General features: G+C 43.6%; 1 long non-coding RNA gene across 1 annotated transcript; it reads left to right on the top strand.

Annotated features, from left to right (window-relative positions):
- The first annotated feature begins 14,966 nt into the window (after positions 1 to 14,966).
- Positions 14,967 to 18,925, top strand: LOC122465222. The gene is made up of 3 exons (XR_006289899.1): positions 14,967 to 15,376; positions 16,435 to 16,498; positions 18,346 to 18,925. It is a non-coding gene; the product is annotated as an uncharacterized LOC122465222 (long non-coding RNA).
- Positions 18,926 to 20,438: the final 1,513 nt, after the last annotated feature.

The following is a 20,438-nucleotide window of genomic DNA, read 5'->3' as shown; positions in this document are numbered from 1 at the left end:
CCTGATTTTACAGAGGTGGTTCTTTTACTTTTTTTTCAATTAAAATTCTTCTTTTAAGAACCTGATTTCTTTTTCATTGTTCTTAAGATCCAAGGGTTTGGGTCTGTGTTCACCTATGCAAATTGGTGAGGATTTTTATCAAGCCTTCCCCAGGAAAGGGGGAGTAGAGTTTGGGGAGGATTTTGGGGGGAAAGACGTTTTCAAGCGGGCTCTTTCTGTGTTATATATTTGTTAGATGCTTGGTGGTGGCAGCAATTAAGTCCAAGGGCAAAAGGTAAAATAGTTTGTACCTTGGGGAAGTTTTAACCTTAGCTGGTAAAAATAACCTTAGGGGTTTTTCATGCAGGTCCCCACATCTGTACCCTAGAGTTCAGAGTGAGGAAGGAACCTTGACAGCCTTCCTTGTAGGTGGGGAACTTGCTGGGATGTGACCGGTACCTGGAGAAGGATTGCTATTCTGCTGAGCCTTTGCCTTCTCCATCTCCAGTGCATGCTTCCACTCTTTTCCCTCTGCCTCCATTTCTCTTTCCTTTGCCTCCATTTCTTTCCTGTGGGCAGCCTCTTTGGCTTTTTCTGCCTTGGGTTCTGTCATCTTAGCCTCTCTGTTTTTAACTAATTTTACACGCGAGAGTTAAAAAAACCCCAAAAAACTGGCTTGTAAAATTTTTGTGCTGTAATGTGATAGCTATGTTCTCTGATAGCTTTCTCAGCCTACAGAAAAATCCTTTGTCTCCAAGCAAATAGACAGAAAAACCCTCTAGTTGCTCTTAGCTAAAAAAAAAAAACCTCTTCAGGTCTGTGAAAAACTTGTGAATTTCCCTGCAGGAGGTTAACTACCCTGCCTTGAGGTAGAGAAAACTCCAGCTCAGAAAAGACAAATCCCTTTGTTATGCTTGCTGCTTTGGCCCCCAGGCAGAGACAGAAAAACTCTAATCGCTTTCAGCTTAAAACCTGTTTCCAAGCAGCCCAAAGGAAACAAAAATGTCCTTTTGAAATCCTACTGTGCTTCTGCTTCAAAATGATCTAAAAAAAATCTCAAAAGGATCCCAAAAAAATTTCAAAATTATCCCACTGCTCTGCCACCATGTCAAGGTTTCTTCCCCACTCTGAACTCTAGGGTACAGATGTGGGGACCTGAGTGAAAGACCCCCTAAGCTTATTCTTACCTCAGATTAGGTTAAAAACTTCCTCAAGGTACAAAATTTGCCTTGTTCTTGAACCCTATGCTGCCACCACCAAGCGTGTTAAACAAAGAACAGGGAAACAGCCCACTTGGAGACATCTTCCCCACAAAATATCCCCCCAAGCCCTACACCGCCTTTCCTGGGGAAGTCTTGATAAAAATCCTCACCAATTTCCATAGGTGATCACAGACCCAAACCCTTGGATCTTAAGAACAATGAAAAAGAAATCAGGTTTTTAAAAGAAGAATTCACACAGATTTGAAATTTTTGTGAGGATAAGTACCTGAGGACATATCCATCATCTAAGGCCTTATCTACAGAAAAAAAGTTGTACTCCTTTAAATATGCCAGTATAAATTAGGGATACAAGCCCCTAGTGTGGACACAGTTATACCAGTATATGTGTGCTTACACTGGTATAGATTATTCCCATATGGGAAGGGGAATAAACTATACTGATATAAGACATCTTTAAACCAATATTCATGGTAAAATAGGCCTAATGGCCTATGATGGGATGTTAGATGGGGTGGGATCTGAGTTACCCAGGAAAGAATTTTCTGTAGTATCTGGCTGGTGAATCTTGACCGTATGCTCAGGGTTTAGCTGATCACCATATTTGGGGTTGGGAAGGAATTTTCGTCCAGGGCAGATTGGAAGAGGCCCTGGAGGTTTTTCGCTTTCCTCTGTAGCATGGGGCACAGGTCACTTACTGGAGGATTCTCTGCTCCTTGAAGTCTTTAAACCACGATTTGAGGACTTCAATAGCTCAGACATAGGTGACGTTTTTCAGGAGTGGGTGGGTGAGATTCTGTGGCCTGCGTTGTGCAGGAGGTCAGACTAGATGATCATAATGGTCCCTTCTGACCTTAGTATCTATGAATCTATAACTGGTATAATTATATGCACACTGGAGTGTGTGTGTGTGTGTGGGGGTAACTATTTTAGAAAAAGAAATCACACTACTACCTAACAAAAATTCTGTGTAGCCCATGCCTAAACTTTGAGGTCAGATCTATGTCTGTCGGTGAGAGCAGTACAAATTGCCATGATGACAGCTTTACAATTGGACTGGATCTCCACTAGGGCTCCATCAGCCGAAGCTACCCAGGAAAGGCATGAAATCCATGCATCTCCTCCACCCTGGGCTGGTTCTTCCCAATGTTGGCACTGTGCTATAGACCCATTGGCACAGCAGGTGTTAGTGGGTGGCTTGCTCCACTGAACTCCTACTCCTAACAGATTTACAAGCTCCGTGGGCATAGAAACTGGATTCCACCTGAGCAAACTGAGCCCTTTGGCTGTTGGAAAGATGGCTTGAGGGCTCATGAAATGCCTTATGGAACTTTGCTTTAAATGTCATAACATATGGAAATCTGTCTGCAAAAAAGTGAGAAATATTTAAGAAACAGTTGGAACGACTATCATTGAAATTTATCTTGGTTGTGTCTAAACATGGAAAAGGACAACATAAACCAATAGAAACGTAAGAAAAATGTAAAGAGTTGGATATGCAACAAGCAGAAGGCTTTTTTTAAAGTATAAACAATCTGGTGAGGAGGAAGAAAGGCAGAGCTATAAAAATAAGCCAAAGCAAGAAAAAATAATGAGAGGATTAAAAAAAATACTGAATGTCAAGTTGCAGAGGATTTCTCATCTAGCAATACGGGATTCTTTAAATGTAATATTTGAAGGCAGAATCCTAAAAGAATATTTCTCTTTTGAAATATTATGATAAGGAATGGAATGGAGATGGCAGATTGTCTACATAAGTGATGAAGACAACAGAGCTGTAAAACAGACTTTTTCTTAAGGGTTCCTTTGGCCATTCAGAGGACTGGACCATGTTATAGATGGTGTGGACTGCCTTAGGGTGAAGCTATCGGGACCAGACTGTCAAGCATACACAATAGATGAATTGCTGGGTCAACGTGATCATATGCTGTGCCATTGTTCATAAGAGAACACTGTTAGTGTATAGAGGTGCAAACAGATCATAAAAAAATACTTTAGGAGATCAACATTTTACTCTCATTTTCAGCTTTTTTGCCCCCTTGTGTTACTTAACTCTTTCTAAATCCTAGAGGTGGCAGGCAAGCTATGCAAATAACATACCTTTGAAATAATGGGCTTAATTCTGAAATGCCTGCACAGTGGATGCATTTATAGAAAGGGACAGATTTATTGCACAAACCAAAACTTGGATTTTGCTTGCTTGCATCTCAGGCAATTGCATGAGTTAGTGTTCTTCTGGGTGCACAATTACTAAGGCCCTTTGTTTTCAGTTTTTACTGATTTTTACTGAGAAATTCCAAGGTTTCACAAGAGCTATTATTTGATTTTTACAGAATTTTCATCTGAATTTTGGACCACTCAAGTCCATGAAAATAGTGATTATGTTAAGCAAATGCAGTACATATCATTAGGTGTATGTGTTTATGTTAATAGTAAATTAGTCTAAGTGTAAATACAAGCCTATCTGTTAAAGTAAGACAATGTAATGGAAGATACACACACGTGTGTGTGTGTGTGTGTGTGTATGTACTTTTAATGTACAGTTCATGAAATAAGCCAGAGCATTAAACTGCTTTTGCTTTTAATACTCTTATTTTTCTCTATTTGTTATTTTTTTCCTTGTCTTCCCATCCCCCACTATTAACCACGACATTTACACAGAAAACTGTAAATTTAATTTTTGCTCCAATTTTGAACCTTTTGAAAAATTATGTAATAGACACCAATAAATTCCCAGGAGATTTAAAACTAAATAAATGAAGGGCCTTAGAATTTACAAATTTGCACATGCAAACGCAGGATTTTAGTGCATGCCAAGGGTGTTTGTGTATTTTTGTGGGCACACCATAACATCCACATTTCAAATGGTTGTTTTTTCCGGAGAGTCAAAATGGAAATTCAATAATCTCGTGAAGAAGCAGAGAGATGAGCAAAGTAAACTTTTTCTACCCAGCACTTCTGTCATGTTTCTGTTCTAAGTGAAAGCAGGTAGCATGGGGCTGGCACATCTGTAAGACATTACAAACCTAAAATAAACATAACAGTTCAAACATGGAGGCCAAGATTTTCAGAAGTAACTCATGATTTTGGGTGCCCAACCTGAGACATCTTCAAGAAATCTGGTTTTCTGAGCGTGGGTAGACAGCACTTTCTGAAAATCAGGCTTCTTTCGGGTGTCTTACGTCAGGCAACCAAAAATTGAGCCACCAGAATCACTATCCACTTTTGCAAATCTGGGCCAATGCAATTAACAGACATTAACTTTGACCCTGATCCTGCAGAGCCTACTCAGGGAAATCTTCCTATTGGCAATGGAAGTTTTGCATTAAATGTTGTTCAGTGGTTTCAGTGGAAGTTATGCTCAAATAAGGATGACAGCATTATCCCTATATCGTGAAAATATACTATTGATTCTTAAGATTTTGACAACAATCTGTATATGGATATTTCTACACACAACTATTTTTCTTATCTACATTGTTATTAACATTGTTGTCTACCACATTTATATGCTTCACAGCAAGACTCCAAGATTCCGCAAGATCAGAAAATAAGTTCCCTTGAGAATGTCCTTCTCCCATTTCCCTTGGAAGATCACACTAACAGAGAACTTTTTTTTTCTTTTTTTGCCTGGTGCACACTTGAGCATTAAAAAAAAAAACTTAAAATACAGTTCCCTGATTCTCTGTTACTTTGAGCTTAACTGCATGCCTTGGGGCAACATCATTTATACGCCCTCCAAATTACAGGATGCTGTGTGTCTAATTGTGTTTGTTGACATACATTTCACCAACAGCGTCGTGTTTATAAAAGAAGTCCTCTTAATCCTCTTCCCCATATCTGCTGCCTGCATTTGGCTAAAGGGAATAGGATGAGAGAGCTCTTCCTATGACAAAGGAAATCTTGCCATCTCCACTGCCCAGATGGTGCTCTGGGGAGAAAAAAACATTCCTATCAAAACATTAGACCAAAAATCAATCAATCAATCATTTCTCTAAAGTCTGGCTGCTCAGAGGTGTTGACACCTCTTCAGATGTGCCGAGTACCCTAAAGTTCCACTGAAGATAATCATAGAAAATTATGGTGGAAGAGACCTCAGGAGGTCATCTAGTCCAACCCCATGCTCAAAGCAGGACCAACACCAACTAAATCATCCCAGCCAGGGCTTTGTCAAACTGGGCCTTAAAAACCTCTAAGGATGAAGATTCCACCACCTCCCTAGGTAACCCCTTCCAGTGCTTCACCACCCTCCTAGTGCAATAGTGTTTCCTAATATCCAACCTAGACCTCCCCCACTGCAACTTGAGACCATTGCTTCTTGTTCTGTCCTCTGCCACCACTCAGAACAGCCTCGCTCCATCCTCTTTGGAACCCCCCTTCAGGTAGTTGAAGGCTGCTATCAAATCCCCCCTCACTCTTCTCTTCTGCAGACTAAACAAGCCCAGTTCCCTCAGCTTCTCCTTGTAAGTCATGTGCCCCAGCCCACTGATCATTTCCATTGCCCTCCACTGGACTCTCTCCAATTTGTCCACATCCTTTCCATAGTGGGGGGCCCAAAACCTGGACACAATACTCCAGATGTGGCCTCACCAGTGCTGAATAGAGGGGAATAATCACTTCCCTCAATCTGCTGGCAATGCTCCTACTAATGCAGCCCAATATGCCATTAGCCGTCTTGGCAACAAGGGCACACTGCTGACTCATTTCCAGCTTCTCTCCACTGTAATCCCCAGTTCCTTTTCTGCAGAACTTCTGCTTAACCAGTCAGTCCCCAGCCTGTACCAGTGAATGGAATTCTTCCATCCTAAGTGCAGGACTCTGCACTTGTCTTTGTTGAACCTCATCAGATTTCTTTTAGCCCAATTCTCCAATTTGTCTAGGTCACACTGGACCCTATACCTACCCTCCAGCATATCTACCCCTTGCCCCAGGCTTAGTGTCATCTGCGAACTTGCTGAGGGTGCAATCCATCCCATCATCCAGATCTCTAATAAAGATGCCGAACAAAACCGGCCCAGGACCAACCCCTGAGGCACTCCACTTGATACCGGCGGCCAACTAAACATTGATCCATTGATCACTACCCTTGAGCCCGACAATCTAGCCAGCTTTCTATCCACCTTATAGTCCATTCATCCAATCAAAACGTTTTTAACTTGTTGGCAACAATACTGTGGGAGACCATATCAAAAGCTTTGCTAAAGCCAAGATTTATCATGTCTACCATTTTCCCCATATCCACAGAGCCAGTTATTTCACCATAGACGGCAATCAGGTTGGTCAGGGATGACTTGCCCTAGGTGAATCCATGTTGATTGTTTTGGTCACCTTCCTCTCCTCCAAATGCTTCAATAATGGAAGTTGAAGCTGTACATCACCTCACAGGATTGGACCTTGAGCTCCTGAATATTATTCACATCAGTTTGTTGCCATGAATTTTAATATACTATCCTCATCAGATATCATAAGTCAGAACATAGTTAATACATTGATACTAACCAGTGTGATGTTAGTGATACCCATTATCAGCTCTTCAAGTCAAATCAAAGGGAATTCTGCAATTCCTCTCAGCATGTCCGTTAGTATATAGGCCTGTTTGTTAATACAATCGGAACAGACAAGAGCAGTTAAAGTGTTACTTGAGAGCACACTTTAAGATTGCCTCAACCCCTATCTCAAGGCAAACTCAAGCAACCAGTTGGAAGGGGCAAAGGAGATTGGGGAGAAAGTATAAAACACTAAAAGGCCGAAGAAATGCCTGTCCCAGACCACAGCACAACCTCACTCCTTACCCCTCCCATGGGGTACGAAAGAGGTGGGATGAAGACCCCAGACCCAAAATGGAACATGACCCTCAGTTGTAAAGGGTGGGACTGTAGGCATGCATTGCAGGTATATTTGGGCCTGCAAAGAAGGAGGAGGGGGGAATGGGAAACGAGAATAGGGAACAGGGACACAGGCAAGGCTCTGTGGTGTCAGAGCTGGGAAGAGGGACACAGGGTAAAGGCTCTGTGGTATCAGAGCTGGGAAGGGGGACAGGGTAAAGGCTCTGTGGTGTCAGAGCTGGGAAGGGGGACACGGGGAAAAAGCTCTGTGGTATCAGAGCTGGGAAGGGGGACAGGGTAAAGGCTCTGTGGTGTCAGAGCTGGGAAGGGGGACACAGGGAAAAGGCTCTTTGGTATCAGAGCTGGGAACGGGGACATGGGGTAAATGCTTTGACGTTTCAGAGCTGGGAACGGAACACTGGAAACAGACTCTGCTGGTGTGTAGAACTATGGATGTGCTTGTTTGGAACTAACCCCAATAAACACTGCCTGCACTTTGGGCTTCTGGGCTTCTGCTTTCTGTCTGCGTGACAAGAACCAGGGCGGGTGGTGGAAGGGAAAGCACTCTGACATCTTGGTGCCCTGACTCGGATGCCTCACGCTGGACAGGTAAGTAGCAGCCAGGTAAGTCCCCCTCCCCAACAGTCCACACAGCTGTTTGGAGGGGATATGGTGGGCTCTCATGATTGTAGTTGTGGGTCCTTGCAAGTTGGGGTAACAGTCTTTTTGAATACGTGCATACAGAAGAATCAGGGTCCATTCCAGGTACAGGGATCAACCTGGGATGAGATTAAAAAGGAAATGGGGACAATGTTATGGGATCCAGAGGGATGGGGACTGGCTGAAGAGCCCACCCTCCTTGGTAAATGGGTAGCAGAAAGAGGTCTGTGCCCATGGGGACAGGGTGCCTTCCAGGTAAAGGAGGCACTTACGTCCACTTGTAAGATTTTAGAAGTAAAGACAGCATTATGGGAGACTGCCAGTAATCTTTCAAGTTTGGTGAAACTCAAGCAAAGGTAACTAGAGGATTGTAAATTAGAGTTAGAGGTGGCTAAAGATAATTTGGCAAAACAGGGTTTGGAGTCAGAAACAGAGTTAACAGACCATATTAAGAGATGGGAGCTGCAACTTGGTCCTAGGGTAGTGAAAAAAAAAAGTTTCAAAGTGGAAAAGCGGAGAGTGAGGGGGTTAACACATGGAGTTGCTTGGAAGCAGTTAACTGCAAGGGAGAAGGGCACTCCTGTAATTCACTTGGGGTGCAAACAAAAGCAACAGACACTGGGGGAACAAATTTAGGGTTTCCAAGAGCGGGTCACAACCTCCACTCTTCTCTCAGAACCAGGATAAAAACCTGGGGGTAAGGGTTCTCACTGTTTAAACCTAGGGAGCCCTACCCTTTGCTCAGCCCTACCCTTTTCTATATCCTTTTTTCTTTCTTCTTCTCAGTTTGCTTAATTTACTGCTGTTAGCCTTACTTTAAACTAACTTCACAGGGTTAATTGGTTGCTTTCCACCACACCCCCCTCTCTCACAGTTTTTGTTTTTCTGAAGTTTTAATGGGGGGTACTTTGGATACTTATGTGAAATGTGGGGGTTTCGGACAAAGTATGACAGAGGTCTGCTGTATTCCGTTGACATTTTTGGAGTAAAAGACCCATGGGTGACCATGGAAACAAATGTTTTACTGCCTTTTTAAGCAATCCCAAGGTAAAGGAAGAACAGGGTAAGGCAGCTATGTTGCAGGGATTGTACTTAGTGGCTAAGTCGTTACAGGTAAAAAGTACCACCTTAAAGAACTGAATGCAGAAGTAAGTGATTTAAAGCGAGTGAGAAGTTACAAGTAGCTTTTGCAAAAATTAAGTTTGGAGGGAAATAAACAGTTGGGAGTTGTGGAAATTTTAAAATGTAACGGTTGTGAAGATATTAAAAGTAACAGTTGGGGTGTTAAAAAAGGGGAATTCATGGTTTGATAACAAAACCCAGTTATGTAAATGTAATTATATGTGCAACTCGGTACCGTCGTATTGAGTGGAACCCTGGTAGTTAAACAAATTACACAAGGTGGCTACTACCACCACTATGTTTTTGTCCCCAAGAGCTTTTACAGCTATTCTGAGGGAAATGGGCCCTCTTCCCACAGGAATGGTTTGTAAATATGATTTAATCAAAATCACTAAAGAAATGTGAGCGGTTTCTATTGGAACTTAATTTGACTGTCTCCGATTGTACAAGATGGAAATGTAATTTGGGTACAGTTGTGTAAAAATAATGAAAGCAGTGCAAGGGGTGTTGGGCAAAAGAGATTTTTTGTGTGCAAATCTTTTTGTGTAGTTATGTAAGGTCTTAAGGACCTAAAACCAACACTCATGGTTTGTAAAATCCTGTTTGTAGGTTTAAGACCAATTGGTTTTGTTTTGTTTTTTAAATAAAAAGAACAATGCCATTAAAACTCCATTTGAATCTCTCATTCAAAGTTGCAACACTGATAGACCTTTGTGCCAGACACGGGCAGCTAGTGTGATGTGGCTTTGGTATTTAGCATGTTGGGTACTTCCATGTTTTTATAAAGTTTAATATCTTTCTAAATAAGGTCTAGAGAATGTAGCCCTGGCTGGGGCAGCAAGAACTGGGAGAATGGGGAGAGATTCTGGATCACTTTTTTGGTAATAAATAGTAGAAGGAGAACAAAAAGTTAGAAGGCAGTGTACCTCTGAAGAAAAGGCAGGAGTGGAATGTACAAAAGAAGCAATGTCAGAAACACTGAGCCTTGGCTCTGAGTAATCAAACTGTCACAATCAAACTGTCACAATGGATAAATGCTAGTGAGTAATCCTGTAACAATGTAGAATGTGTATGATTTTGGGGAAATTTTTAAGGAAGCTAAAAATGGTAATTGAAAGCAAATCTCATGTCAAAAGGTCTCATGGTAATACTGCCTCTCAGCTATTACCTGTGAATAACCATAAAGCTTGGCACAGCAGAAAAACCAATACAAACCTGATCTGTTGTACAAGAGCGGAAACTAAGGTACACCACCTCATTAATTTCATGAATGAATAGTGGGATAATTCACTAGCCTGCCTCTACAACAAAACAAGGAAAGTATGGAGGTAATTCTTCTGTTTTTCTTCCAGTCAACAAGGAGTTTTGTAAAACGAAGGGGTATTTTTAAGCAATAATCTGTCCCCACCAATGGGCTTGGAAATGTTTCTTTTGTTTTTCATACACAGTATGGGCAAACTGGCACCAGTGAAAGAACAAGAACACTATGGGTCTACTGTCACGACATACATTGTGTTGTGTGTTTTGTGTTGTTTATCTTGTTATTATCCTTATTTTGGTGGATATTGTACAAGGAGGGTTAACACATATAGCAGCAAAGATCAGCGCATGATATGACCTGCCTGGAGAGCACGGTCTACCCAAGGGGGGGAAATCAAGTGATGTACTGGATTCCAGGAGAACACCATCTATTCCCAGCTCCTAAATGCAGGGGCCCCTTACCTAGTCCTTGATCGATTGAGACCCAGCCTGCTGCTATTAGAAATGGAGAATTAAGGGCAGGAATGGGTTCATTGCACGCAAATAAAAAGGCACGGAATGGGGATTATGAAGGAGGATGGATACATTATGTTGCATGCATTTTACATGTAGACCCACAAAGAAAAAACAAGGATGCCCTGGACTGGAATGGAACAATCATTGCTGTTCATCACAATTGTTGCTGCTGTAAATCCTACCCAGATCCTGCAATGTGAAGTGACAAAGGGAAGAAACACGTGGACCACTACACCCCAAATTGTGGTAATAAGGCAGATGAAGACTTTAAGGATCTACCCGTAGGAAATTGTACCTCTGATCCCCGCATGGGAATTTGGCAGTGTTGGTATGTGGTGAACGGATTGAAAGGGAGGGTTCCAACCCAGTGGATATTATTAAATTTATCAGGAAATATTGCATGATATTCCCTAGGCTATGCCATGATCAATGACAGTGGGAAACACAGTCTTCCAGACATGTGGTTTGTCACAAAGGGCCCAAAAATATAACCTTCTGGCCTCCTGGGCTGTTTGGGTTACAAGGTCCCACAATTAGGGTGTGATGTTACCATGAGAAATCATAATGGTACCTCCACAAAGGAAAATTCCTGGGAGTACAGTTATTATGTACATATCACATTGGGCATAAAGTCTCCCTTGGGATGCTGGGTATATGACAATTTAACTGCTTTGCAGAATGTAACCCTACAGGTAATATGGGTGCCAAGCTAGAAGGATCCTGATTTAAGCTGGTTGCAGCCTGGAGCCGGAAATACTTACTCACAGGCGAATATGTGGAATCCACTGTCGGAGCGGGTGCAACCAGTGCTTTTCAATGTGTCCTTTCAATCCATTACATGGGTAGTACACCCCAAGCATAGTACATACATATATGGGTTGAAGCAACAATTTAATTGGTGCGTGAGGGGATGCACATGGAATCATCACTCGTAAAGGGATTTGTGGGCAGTAGGAACCACAGGGATGGGTATATGAACTCTGTGGGACAGCTGGATAACCAAGCAATTGATAAGCCAAAATGTGAAATTGCAGCAGCAAATCTATGAGCTACTGGCACTGCAACTGTCTGCAATCACAACAGGATGGAAAAGGGCAGCAGAGGTGAACCTGCAGTTAACTCAATAGACAGGGAACGTCGTGATGTGGGTGGAGGATGGCTTTTGAAGGCTAATCTGGGGGGAGGTGTGTGTGGGAATACAAAATGCTCAACTAGGGGGCTAGCACCTGTGTAATAGTTACCATGGTACCTTGGAATGGGACGGCAATTAAGGTGGTCCCAATGAGCACTATGGAAATCATGAGAAAGGGAGGAGTTCACTGGGAACCACTGGGGGTTAGATGGGGAGGATGGCATAGTGTAAATTAGACAATAATTCAGTTAAGTAATTGTCCAGAGAAAATATTTGGCTGTGCCCCTTCCTGATGGCCATGGAGGGGCAGAACCAATGGCCTGTTGTCAGGAGTGGATGATTATGTGTAATGTATATGGGATATGGAGTGCTCTGCTTGGAGTGTACACAATTCTGTAATATAACACTTGGGAGTAAGAGTGGATCAGCATCTGGCACAATTACACACATTTGCATGCTGCTGTCAGGACTTTGATGCACAAATGGATCTGTGGAATTCATTGTTATGAACAATCGAATGAGTACATACTACACAATTCCATACCAAGTGGTTGAGCTGGTTTGGACAATACCCCATTTTTCTGTGAATATCCAGTGGACTTATGATATGGACAAGAGCACATGAACACTACAGGGGCAGCTCATTGCAACTGCCAACAACTGGACACATTTAAAATGTATTCTCCAGAATGCTGTTAAAAGGATTTTAATGCTGTCAAGGGAGGAGAAGCAGTGTTTCTGGTAGTGGCCAGGATGTTGGACTATATTACAATGGTCAGGGATCCCGATGTTACTGTGGATTATTATGGCTATGTATACTGCAGTGGTTAAGGGGGGCACATACCCACAAGATACAACCACTGATTGTAACATATGAGTAATGTAATAGCCCCTCCACCCAAGTGTGACAGATAACCCGGGCCCAAACTTCTCAGGCCCACCATTATGCGGAGTCTGACACACTAATTGGAATATATATACTCTACAGGGGTATATATACAGAGCCCAGTCTACACACAGAAGTTGCACCAGTCTAACTAGAAGTAACTAGCAGCTTTGTGTATGGACACTTACATTTGATTGACCAGGGTGTAGCTTGCAGCTGTAGAATAAAAAGGTGAAAGCTAAACTGATGTAGGCCATGCTCAAACCAATGTCAGAGCATCCACACGCAAAGGTACACAGGTTTAACTAAATAGGTTTAACACCTGTCACCACACCTTTTGTGAACTTCTGTGCATGGATAACAGCTAGTCTTCTCAAGAGGTGTGAAATGGGGTAATGAAGGTGGAGCGTTAGGCCTTCATCCCCCTTCTAGACTTGGGGGCTGATCTGGGGAGTTTAGCTGAAGCTTCCCTATGTTGATTGTTATTTGGATCTCGGTTCTGGTTCCGATTAATTATAGGGCCTGATCTTCTGGTGTAAATGGGTGAAACACAACTGCAGTTGATGGAGCTCAGCTATGCTATTTATACTAGCAGAGAGTTTGGCCCAAAGACTGATATTACCTATGTATGTAAAAATTCTATGTCATACAGATCTAGGGTTCTGGTTTGAGCCAATTCAGGGAAATGTTATGAAAGTATAGGCTGGATCCAAAGCATGTGAATGTCTGTTCTCTAAAGATAGGGCTAAATCCTGACTCTCTACAAGGGAAAGGGCATATGTTGCAAAGGGAGCTGTTATTGTGTGTTTGCATTTTGAATAGCAACAATTAAACAAAGTGACAGTTTATTTAAATGTTTAATTTAAATTCTAAAAGAGAGAGAGACGGAGGGAGAGAGATGCTATCACTCTAGACCAGGGATGGCCAACCTGAGCCTGAGAAGGAGCAAGGATTTACCAATGTACATTGCCAAAGAGCCACAGTAATACATCAGCTCCCCCCCATTCCCAGCGCCTCCCACTCACTGGCAGCCCCACCGACCAGCACCTCCCCCGCCCTCCCTGCACCTCCCCATCAGCTGTTTCGTGGCATGCAGGAGGCTCTGGGTGGGGTGGGGGGGAGGAACAAGGCCACGACAGACTCAGGGGAGGGGGTGGGAAGGGGTGGAGTGGGGGCAAGGCCTGTGGCAGAGCCAGGGTTTGAGCAGTGAGCACCCCCCGGCACCTGGGAAAGTTGGCACCTGTAGCTCCAGACCCGGAGTCGGTGCCTATACAAGGAGCCGCATATTAACTTCTGAAGAGCCGCATGTGGCTCCGGAGCCACAGGTTGGCCACCCCTGCTCTAGGCAGTTATTTAAATACTATCCATTCAGGAAATATTACTAAGCGACATAGACAGCAACAAATTATGCTTCAACCTACCCCTCAAAAATCCATCTCCTCCTTCTCTGATTTCTTTCCAAAGGCCCAACCAAATGGATGGTCTTTGCAGCATGCCTAAAAGGTGCTCTTTTTTCATTGGGTTCACTAGAGTTGGATTTGCATTTCCCAAAGTTCTCCATATTATTATTACTGTAGTATCTAGGAGCCCTCATCATGGATCAGGAACCCACTGTGGTGGGTATTGTACAAACACAGAACAAAAACGTCCCTGTCCCATGGGGTTGCTTCTTACCTTCCTCCTCCTTTTTATGTTTAGGGGGATGTCTGTCTTCTGACACTCTAATACATTATCCTCAAGTAGCCTCCATGCTGAGCTGAAGGATTCTAATGGTCTCACTTTGATGTTAGTCTTTTTGATTGTATTCCTCCATTTTTTTTTTTACCAAAATTCCCCTTTCTAAAGTTTAACATCACAGGGCTGGTTTTTGGTCCAATCTCTCCCACCAAAATATTGAACTTAATATATTGTGGTCACATTGCTTAGTGACTCAGTACAGGTACTTCTTGGACCAACTCCTGTGTCTCTCCTTTGTATGCTTGGAAACCAGCTTTTCGGAGAAGAAAGCACTGAAGGTATATAGAAATTGCTCTAAACCTTGTCCTGATGTGTAACATTATGCAGGTAGTCCAAGTTATCCATGATTACTGCTTTATTAGATTTAGTTGCCTATTTGATCTCTCTCACTAATGCACATTAAATATCATTTTCCTGTAGTATAACTCTACTAGTATATTTCTATTCTTATAACTTAAGATTAGTATCCATACAGATCTACTGAATGGGCCTCTCCTTTGTTTTAGGGAATTTAGGCATAATGCTATTCCCCAGTTTTCAAGATCTAATCTGCCCATTATAAGCAGTTTAAATACACAGGCATTACAGCATCCCATTGTCCTTCTTATTTACTTTATACGCTGTGTAGGGAGCCAGGGTGGCTTCCCTCCGAACCAGAGGGTAAAGAGCCACCCTCTCAGCCTGAGTGGGCAGGGTCAGACCAAGCTTACTCCAACTCCCGGAAGGGGAGGGGTGGAACAGGAAGTACAAGGGGTGGGGCCCTTTGCCCAGTGAGAGCAGCACCAGAGAGGGAGACAGACACAGGCTGCTGGCTGTTCCCTCCGGACCCTGCTGCTGACCCAGGGGAGGCCCTGGGCCAGGAGAAACCTGACCTGGAGGAAGGACTGAGGCAACCAGGACTGCCAGCTGCCGAGTACCTGGAGGGGCCAGGCTGTAACCCGGGCCAGCGTGAGCCTGACACAAAGGGGGAGCTGGAGCTGCCAGCAGCTGAATACCCGGATGAGCTGGAGGGACTGGAGAGGCCCGCTTGAGAGACCGGGTAGGAAGTAGCCCAGGGGCAGAACTGCACAGTGTGGTGGGTGTATTTGGTCAGCGTGATGCGGATTGCTGTCCTCCTGCCACTGTCAGGGCCCTGGGCTGGAACGCAGTGGAGTTGGGTGGGCCTGCGTTCCCCTACCCCGGCCAACCCGCATTGGTTAGCAGAATCCAGAACGCCACTGACTCATGCCGGCGCTCCCCTGCCTGAGGGGCGCGCTGCAGACTCTGGCCGACGCTCCCGCGCCGCAGACTCTGGCCGATGCTCCCCTGCCTGAGGGGCGCACCACAGACTTTGGCCGACACTCCCGCACCACTGACTCATGCCGGCGCTCCCCTGCCTGAGGGGCGCGCCGCAGACTCTGGCCGACGCTCCCGCACCGCAGACTCTGGCCGGTGCTCCCCTGCCTGAGGGGCGCGCTGCAGACTCTCGCCGACGCTCCCGCGCCGCAGACTCTGGCCGGTGCTCCCCTGCCTGAGGGGCGCGCCGCAGACTCTGGCCGACTCTCCTGCGCCGCAGACTCTGGCCGGCGCTCCCCTGCCTGAGGGGCGCGCCGCAGACTCTAGCCGACGCTCCCGCGCCGCAGACTCTGGCCGGCGCTCCGCTGCCTGAGGGGCGCGCCGCAGACTCTAGCTGACGCTCCCGCGCCGCAGACTCTGGCCGGTGCTCCCCTGCCTGAGGGGCGCGCCGCAGACTCTGGCCGGTACTCCCCTGCCTGAGGGGCGCGCCGCAGACTCTGGCCGGCGCTCCCCTGCCTGAGGGGCGCGCCACAGACTCTAGCTGACGCTCCCGCGCCGCAGACTCTGGCCGGCGCTCCCCTGCCTGAGGGGCGCGCCGCAGACTCTAGCTGACGCTCCCGCGCCGCAGACTCTGGCCGGCGCTCCCCTGCCTGAGGGGCGCGCCGCAGACTCTGGCTGGCACACTTCCCTCTGCTAATTCCCCAGTGACCGAAAGGTGTGACAAAGGCCTGCCAGTGGGACAGTAGCTCTCCATCGCCCCCTAGAGGCTCGGTGGACCGATTGAAACCTGTCACACTCTGATATTACAATATCCCATTACAGGATCCCAATGAAGGCATCATTCTACCATGTTTCACTTGATGTCAGAATCGACTTCCACCTCCAGGTATTCTAGCTCACTTTTTTGTTTTGTTTTTGTTTTTGCTTTTAAGCCTCTTGCATTGGTATATTTTTTATTTTTGACTTTGCCTATTTTTAGTTATCTCCTTTATCTGCCACCCTGTCACTCTGCTGAAATGTACCTCTGTGATCTCAACCTATCTCACTTCTACAGCTGTAATTTCTGCCTTTGCTTTATTGCTGACTATAGAGTTACTTTTGTAGTACTGATAGTCCTTGCAGATGTCTTTGGCTGACCTGAGTGCTCCTCAGCACCTGTCGGCTTTCGCCCAGTTAGGCTCTTATTAAACTCATTTATTTCTCTAACTCTTTATTATTGTTGCTCTAAACTCACCTCTTAAAGAAAATAAAGTGATAAATAAAATGTTCTCTCCAGCTGTTTTTACAACTAGGAGCTCACAACAAGGGGAGTAGAAACTGTATGGAGATTATATCAAAGGTCTGTTACTCAGGACTCCTGGATATTCTTCACATAACAGGTCTGTGACTCAGTTTACTCATCGATGAAATGGGTATAACGTCAACTATCCTACAGTATCTCATAGGATAATTATAGGAAATTTAATGTTAAACTACATTCCTGATTCTTTCTCACACACACTTACCCCCTGCCTCATATCTACCAACCACAGAAAAAATTAAGCCCAACATCAACATGTGAAATTTTATATGCTGCTTGCTCCACATGCAGTCTCCAAAAAAAAAATAAAGGGGATAGGTAGACAGGCAGATTTCCTCTTCTAAAAACAAACTACCCCTTAAGGAACTAATTTTATCTTCTGGCATTAGTAAAAATACTGAATATATTTTTAAAAAATTGAATTTTAGGACAGCAATCATTGGAATGAATACTCTTAGTGAGATTAAGGCCTCAATCCTGTGGAGCTCAGAGCAGGAACTGTGCTTTAATGAAATTTTATTTCACATTTTTTTATTGTAAATATTTTTTTACTAGTCTATGGTAGTGTCATTAGTAATAGATGTATCATCACTTTAGTTTTTGCGAAGAAGCATAAATATAGTACATCAAAAAAAGTTATTATTTTGCAGTTTACCCTAGGTACAAACTCATCCTCCCCTTCCCTTGGTGCAGAATATTTCTCATTTATTAGCAGCTTTAGAGACTCCCTCCCCAAAATTCTGTATTTTGTAGATATTTTAAAAAGAGAACAAAAATAAAAAACAAACAAAAAACATCACAGGCAGGAAAACAGAAACCAGTAATGGGTACAATTGTAGAACATCATCAGAATGTGAAGCCAAGAACTTCCAGAAATACAGATCTGAAGTTGTTCTTTCAAAAAAAAAATTAAAAATAACTAACAACTTTGAATTTGTGGACTATATTTACCATGACATTAATAATTTAGAATCCCTGGCATCCCCCATGAAAGAGATAGGGCTGCTTTTAATCTTGTTTAAAATCCTCCCTTACTGTATAGTACATCAGCCTAATCTGAACACGTGATGCCTGGTATCTGTCTGCAGGGCTAACTGGGCTAAAATGTGGCATGACCTAAGTTTTCAGCACACACCATCTAGGTCCCAGCGTCCTAAATGCTTTAAAGTCTTCCAACAGTTTTGTTGTTTTCTATTACTTAAGACTTTGATGTATCTAGCTGCCAGCAGAGGGAGAAAATGCAATATGAAGTTTAGAAGTGTAATACAACATACCATCTCTTATCCTCACCGCTAAAATAAATATGATGTGGCTTCAACCATTTTTTTCTAGGACAGGGTGCACTCATTGTCAATCCCCTAACCTACAAAGCCATCTGATTCATTTCCTCCCTCTTTTCTTTTCTTTTTCCTTTTCCCTTTCCTCCTGTGCAGGTGGAATCTTTATGGGGTGATTAAAGACTGGAAGAGTTATGCAGAGGGTTTTATTATAAAGCCAGAAATCATTTGGTTGACATTAATGGGAAAGTCTATCTTTTGGAGAGGTCCACATTCCTGGATGCTATTTCCTGCTCTCAAGGTTCTCTAATGCAATGAACCTAAATATATGAACTCTCCAGAGTCTAACATCAGACTTTTGTTTGGACCTTCAGCTCACTTGCACCAGCCTGACAGGAGAGATGGGAATTACTTTTCTTCTCTCATGCTTCAGAAACGTGTATATGAGATGAGTTGCCTAAGGGCTACATTCTTTTTAAATACTAGTGCTAAGTGTTTTAGATAGAGGTGCTCCTGTTTTATTTAACAGTATTTGTGCCATTCAGCTTCGAAATGTATTGTGTTAATCAGATGTCACCGTGTTTTTCCCTAAATTCCAAAGGAATTTAAAAAAAAAAACAAATGATACGTTGTTTAAATACAGAATCTTGCTATTCTCGCCCCTCAGGGGAAGGAAACGTGCCTGTTGTAGCAGCAACAGGAGGCAATTACCTCTTGCACCCTGGCCAGTCACTGCCTCCTACCTGCAGTGCTGGGGAAGCATGAATGGCTGGGTCAAACATGAGTAATCCGAATTAAACCTGACACACCAGCAAAAGACTGGGCAGAGAGGGAGGTACTGATCCTCACAATCTGTCCAAATGCAACAACTCAAGGCTGGGGAGGGAAGCAGTTGAGACTGACTAGTTTAATGCTCTTCTGGGCAGGAACATCATCAACCTCTGTGAGCTACATTAGGATATGACTATCTGCTCTGTGGCAGGGGCAGCATGTGTAGCTATGCTTCCCCAGGACTAGAATTCCAGAGTTACAATTTGTCCTCTTTCCCCTTTGCTCCTGGGGAAGTAATCTGCTCCTAGCTGGACCGCTTGGTAATAGTGACCATAATATTATTACATTTAACATCCCTGTGGTGGGGAAAACACCAAAGCTGCCCACCATGGTAACATTTAATATCAGAAATGGGAACTACACACAAATGAGGAAATTACTTAAAAAGAAATTAAAAGGCACAGTGCCAAAAGTGAAATCCCTGCAAACTGCACGGAAACTTTTTAAAGACAACATAATAGAGGTTCAACTTAAATGTACACCCAAATTAAAAAACATAGTAAGAGAACCAAAAAAGTGCCACCATGGCTAAACAAAGTAAAAGAAGCAGTGAGAAGCAAAAAGGCATCCTTTAAAAAGTGGAAGTTACATCCTAGTGAGGAAAATAGAAAGGAGCATAAACTCTGGCAAGTGAAGTGTTAAAATATAATTAGGTAGGCCAAAAAAGACTTTGAAGAACAGCTGGCCAAAGTAGTAACAGCTGCTCAAAAAATAACAGCATAAATAAATAAACAAACACATCAGAAGCAGGAAGCCTGCTAAACAACTAGTGGGGCCACTGGACGATTGAGATGCTAAAGGAGCACTCAAGGACGATAAGGCCATTGCGGAGAAACTAAATGAATTCTTTGCATCCATCTTCATGGCTGAGGATGTGAGGGAAATTCCCAAACCTAAGCCATTCTTTTTAGCTGACAAATCTGTGGGACTGACCCAGATTGAGGTGTCATTAGAGGAGGTTTTGGAACAAACTGATAAATTAAACAGTAATAAGTCATCAGGACCAGATGGTATTCACCCAAGAGTTCTGAAGGAACTCAAATGTGAAATTGCAGAAATACTAACTCTGGTTTGTAACCTATCATTTAAATCAGCTTCTGTACCAAATGACTGGAGGATAGCTAATGTAACTCCAATTTTTAAAAAGGGCTCCAGAAGTGATCCCGGCAATTACAGGCCAGTAAGCCTGACTTCAGTGCCAGGCAAATTGGTTGAAACTATAGTAAAGAACAGAATTATCAGACACATAGATGAACATGATTTGTTGGAGAAGAGTCAACATGGTTTTTGTAAAGGGAAATCATGCTTTACCAATCTACTAATCCTGAGAGTCTCTGGATAAAGTTTAGAAGTGTGAGCAACAAGGGTGATGTCGTCGTGGGAGTCTGCTATGGACCACTGGACCAGGGGGATGATGT

The sequence above is a fragment of the Chelonia mydas genome, chromosome 3, assembly GCF_015237465.2.
Source record: "Chelonia mydas isolate rCheMyd1 chromosome 3, rCheMyd1.pri.v2, whole genome shotgun sequence".
NCBI classification, from domain to species: Eukaryota; Metazoa; Chordata; order Testudines; family Cheloniidae; genus Chelonia; species Chelonia mydas.
The sequence above is the reverse complement of the archived record's forward strand: the minus strand, read 5'-3'. Positions and strand labels throughout refer to the sequence as shown.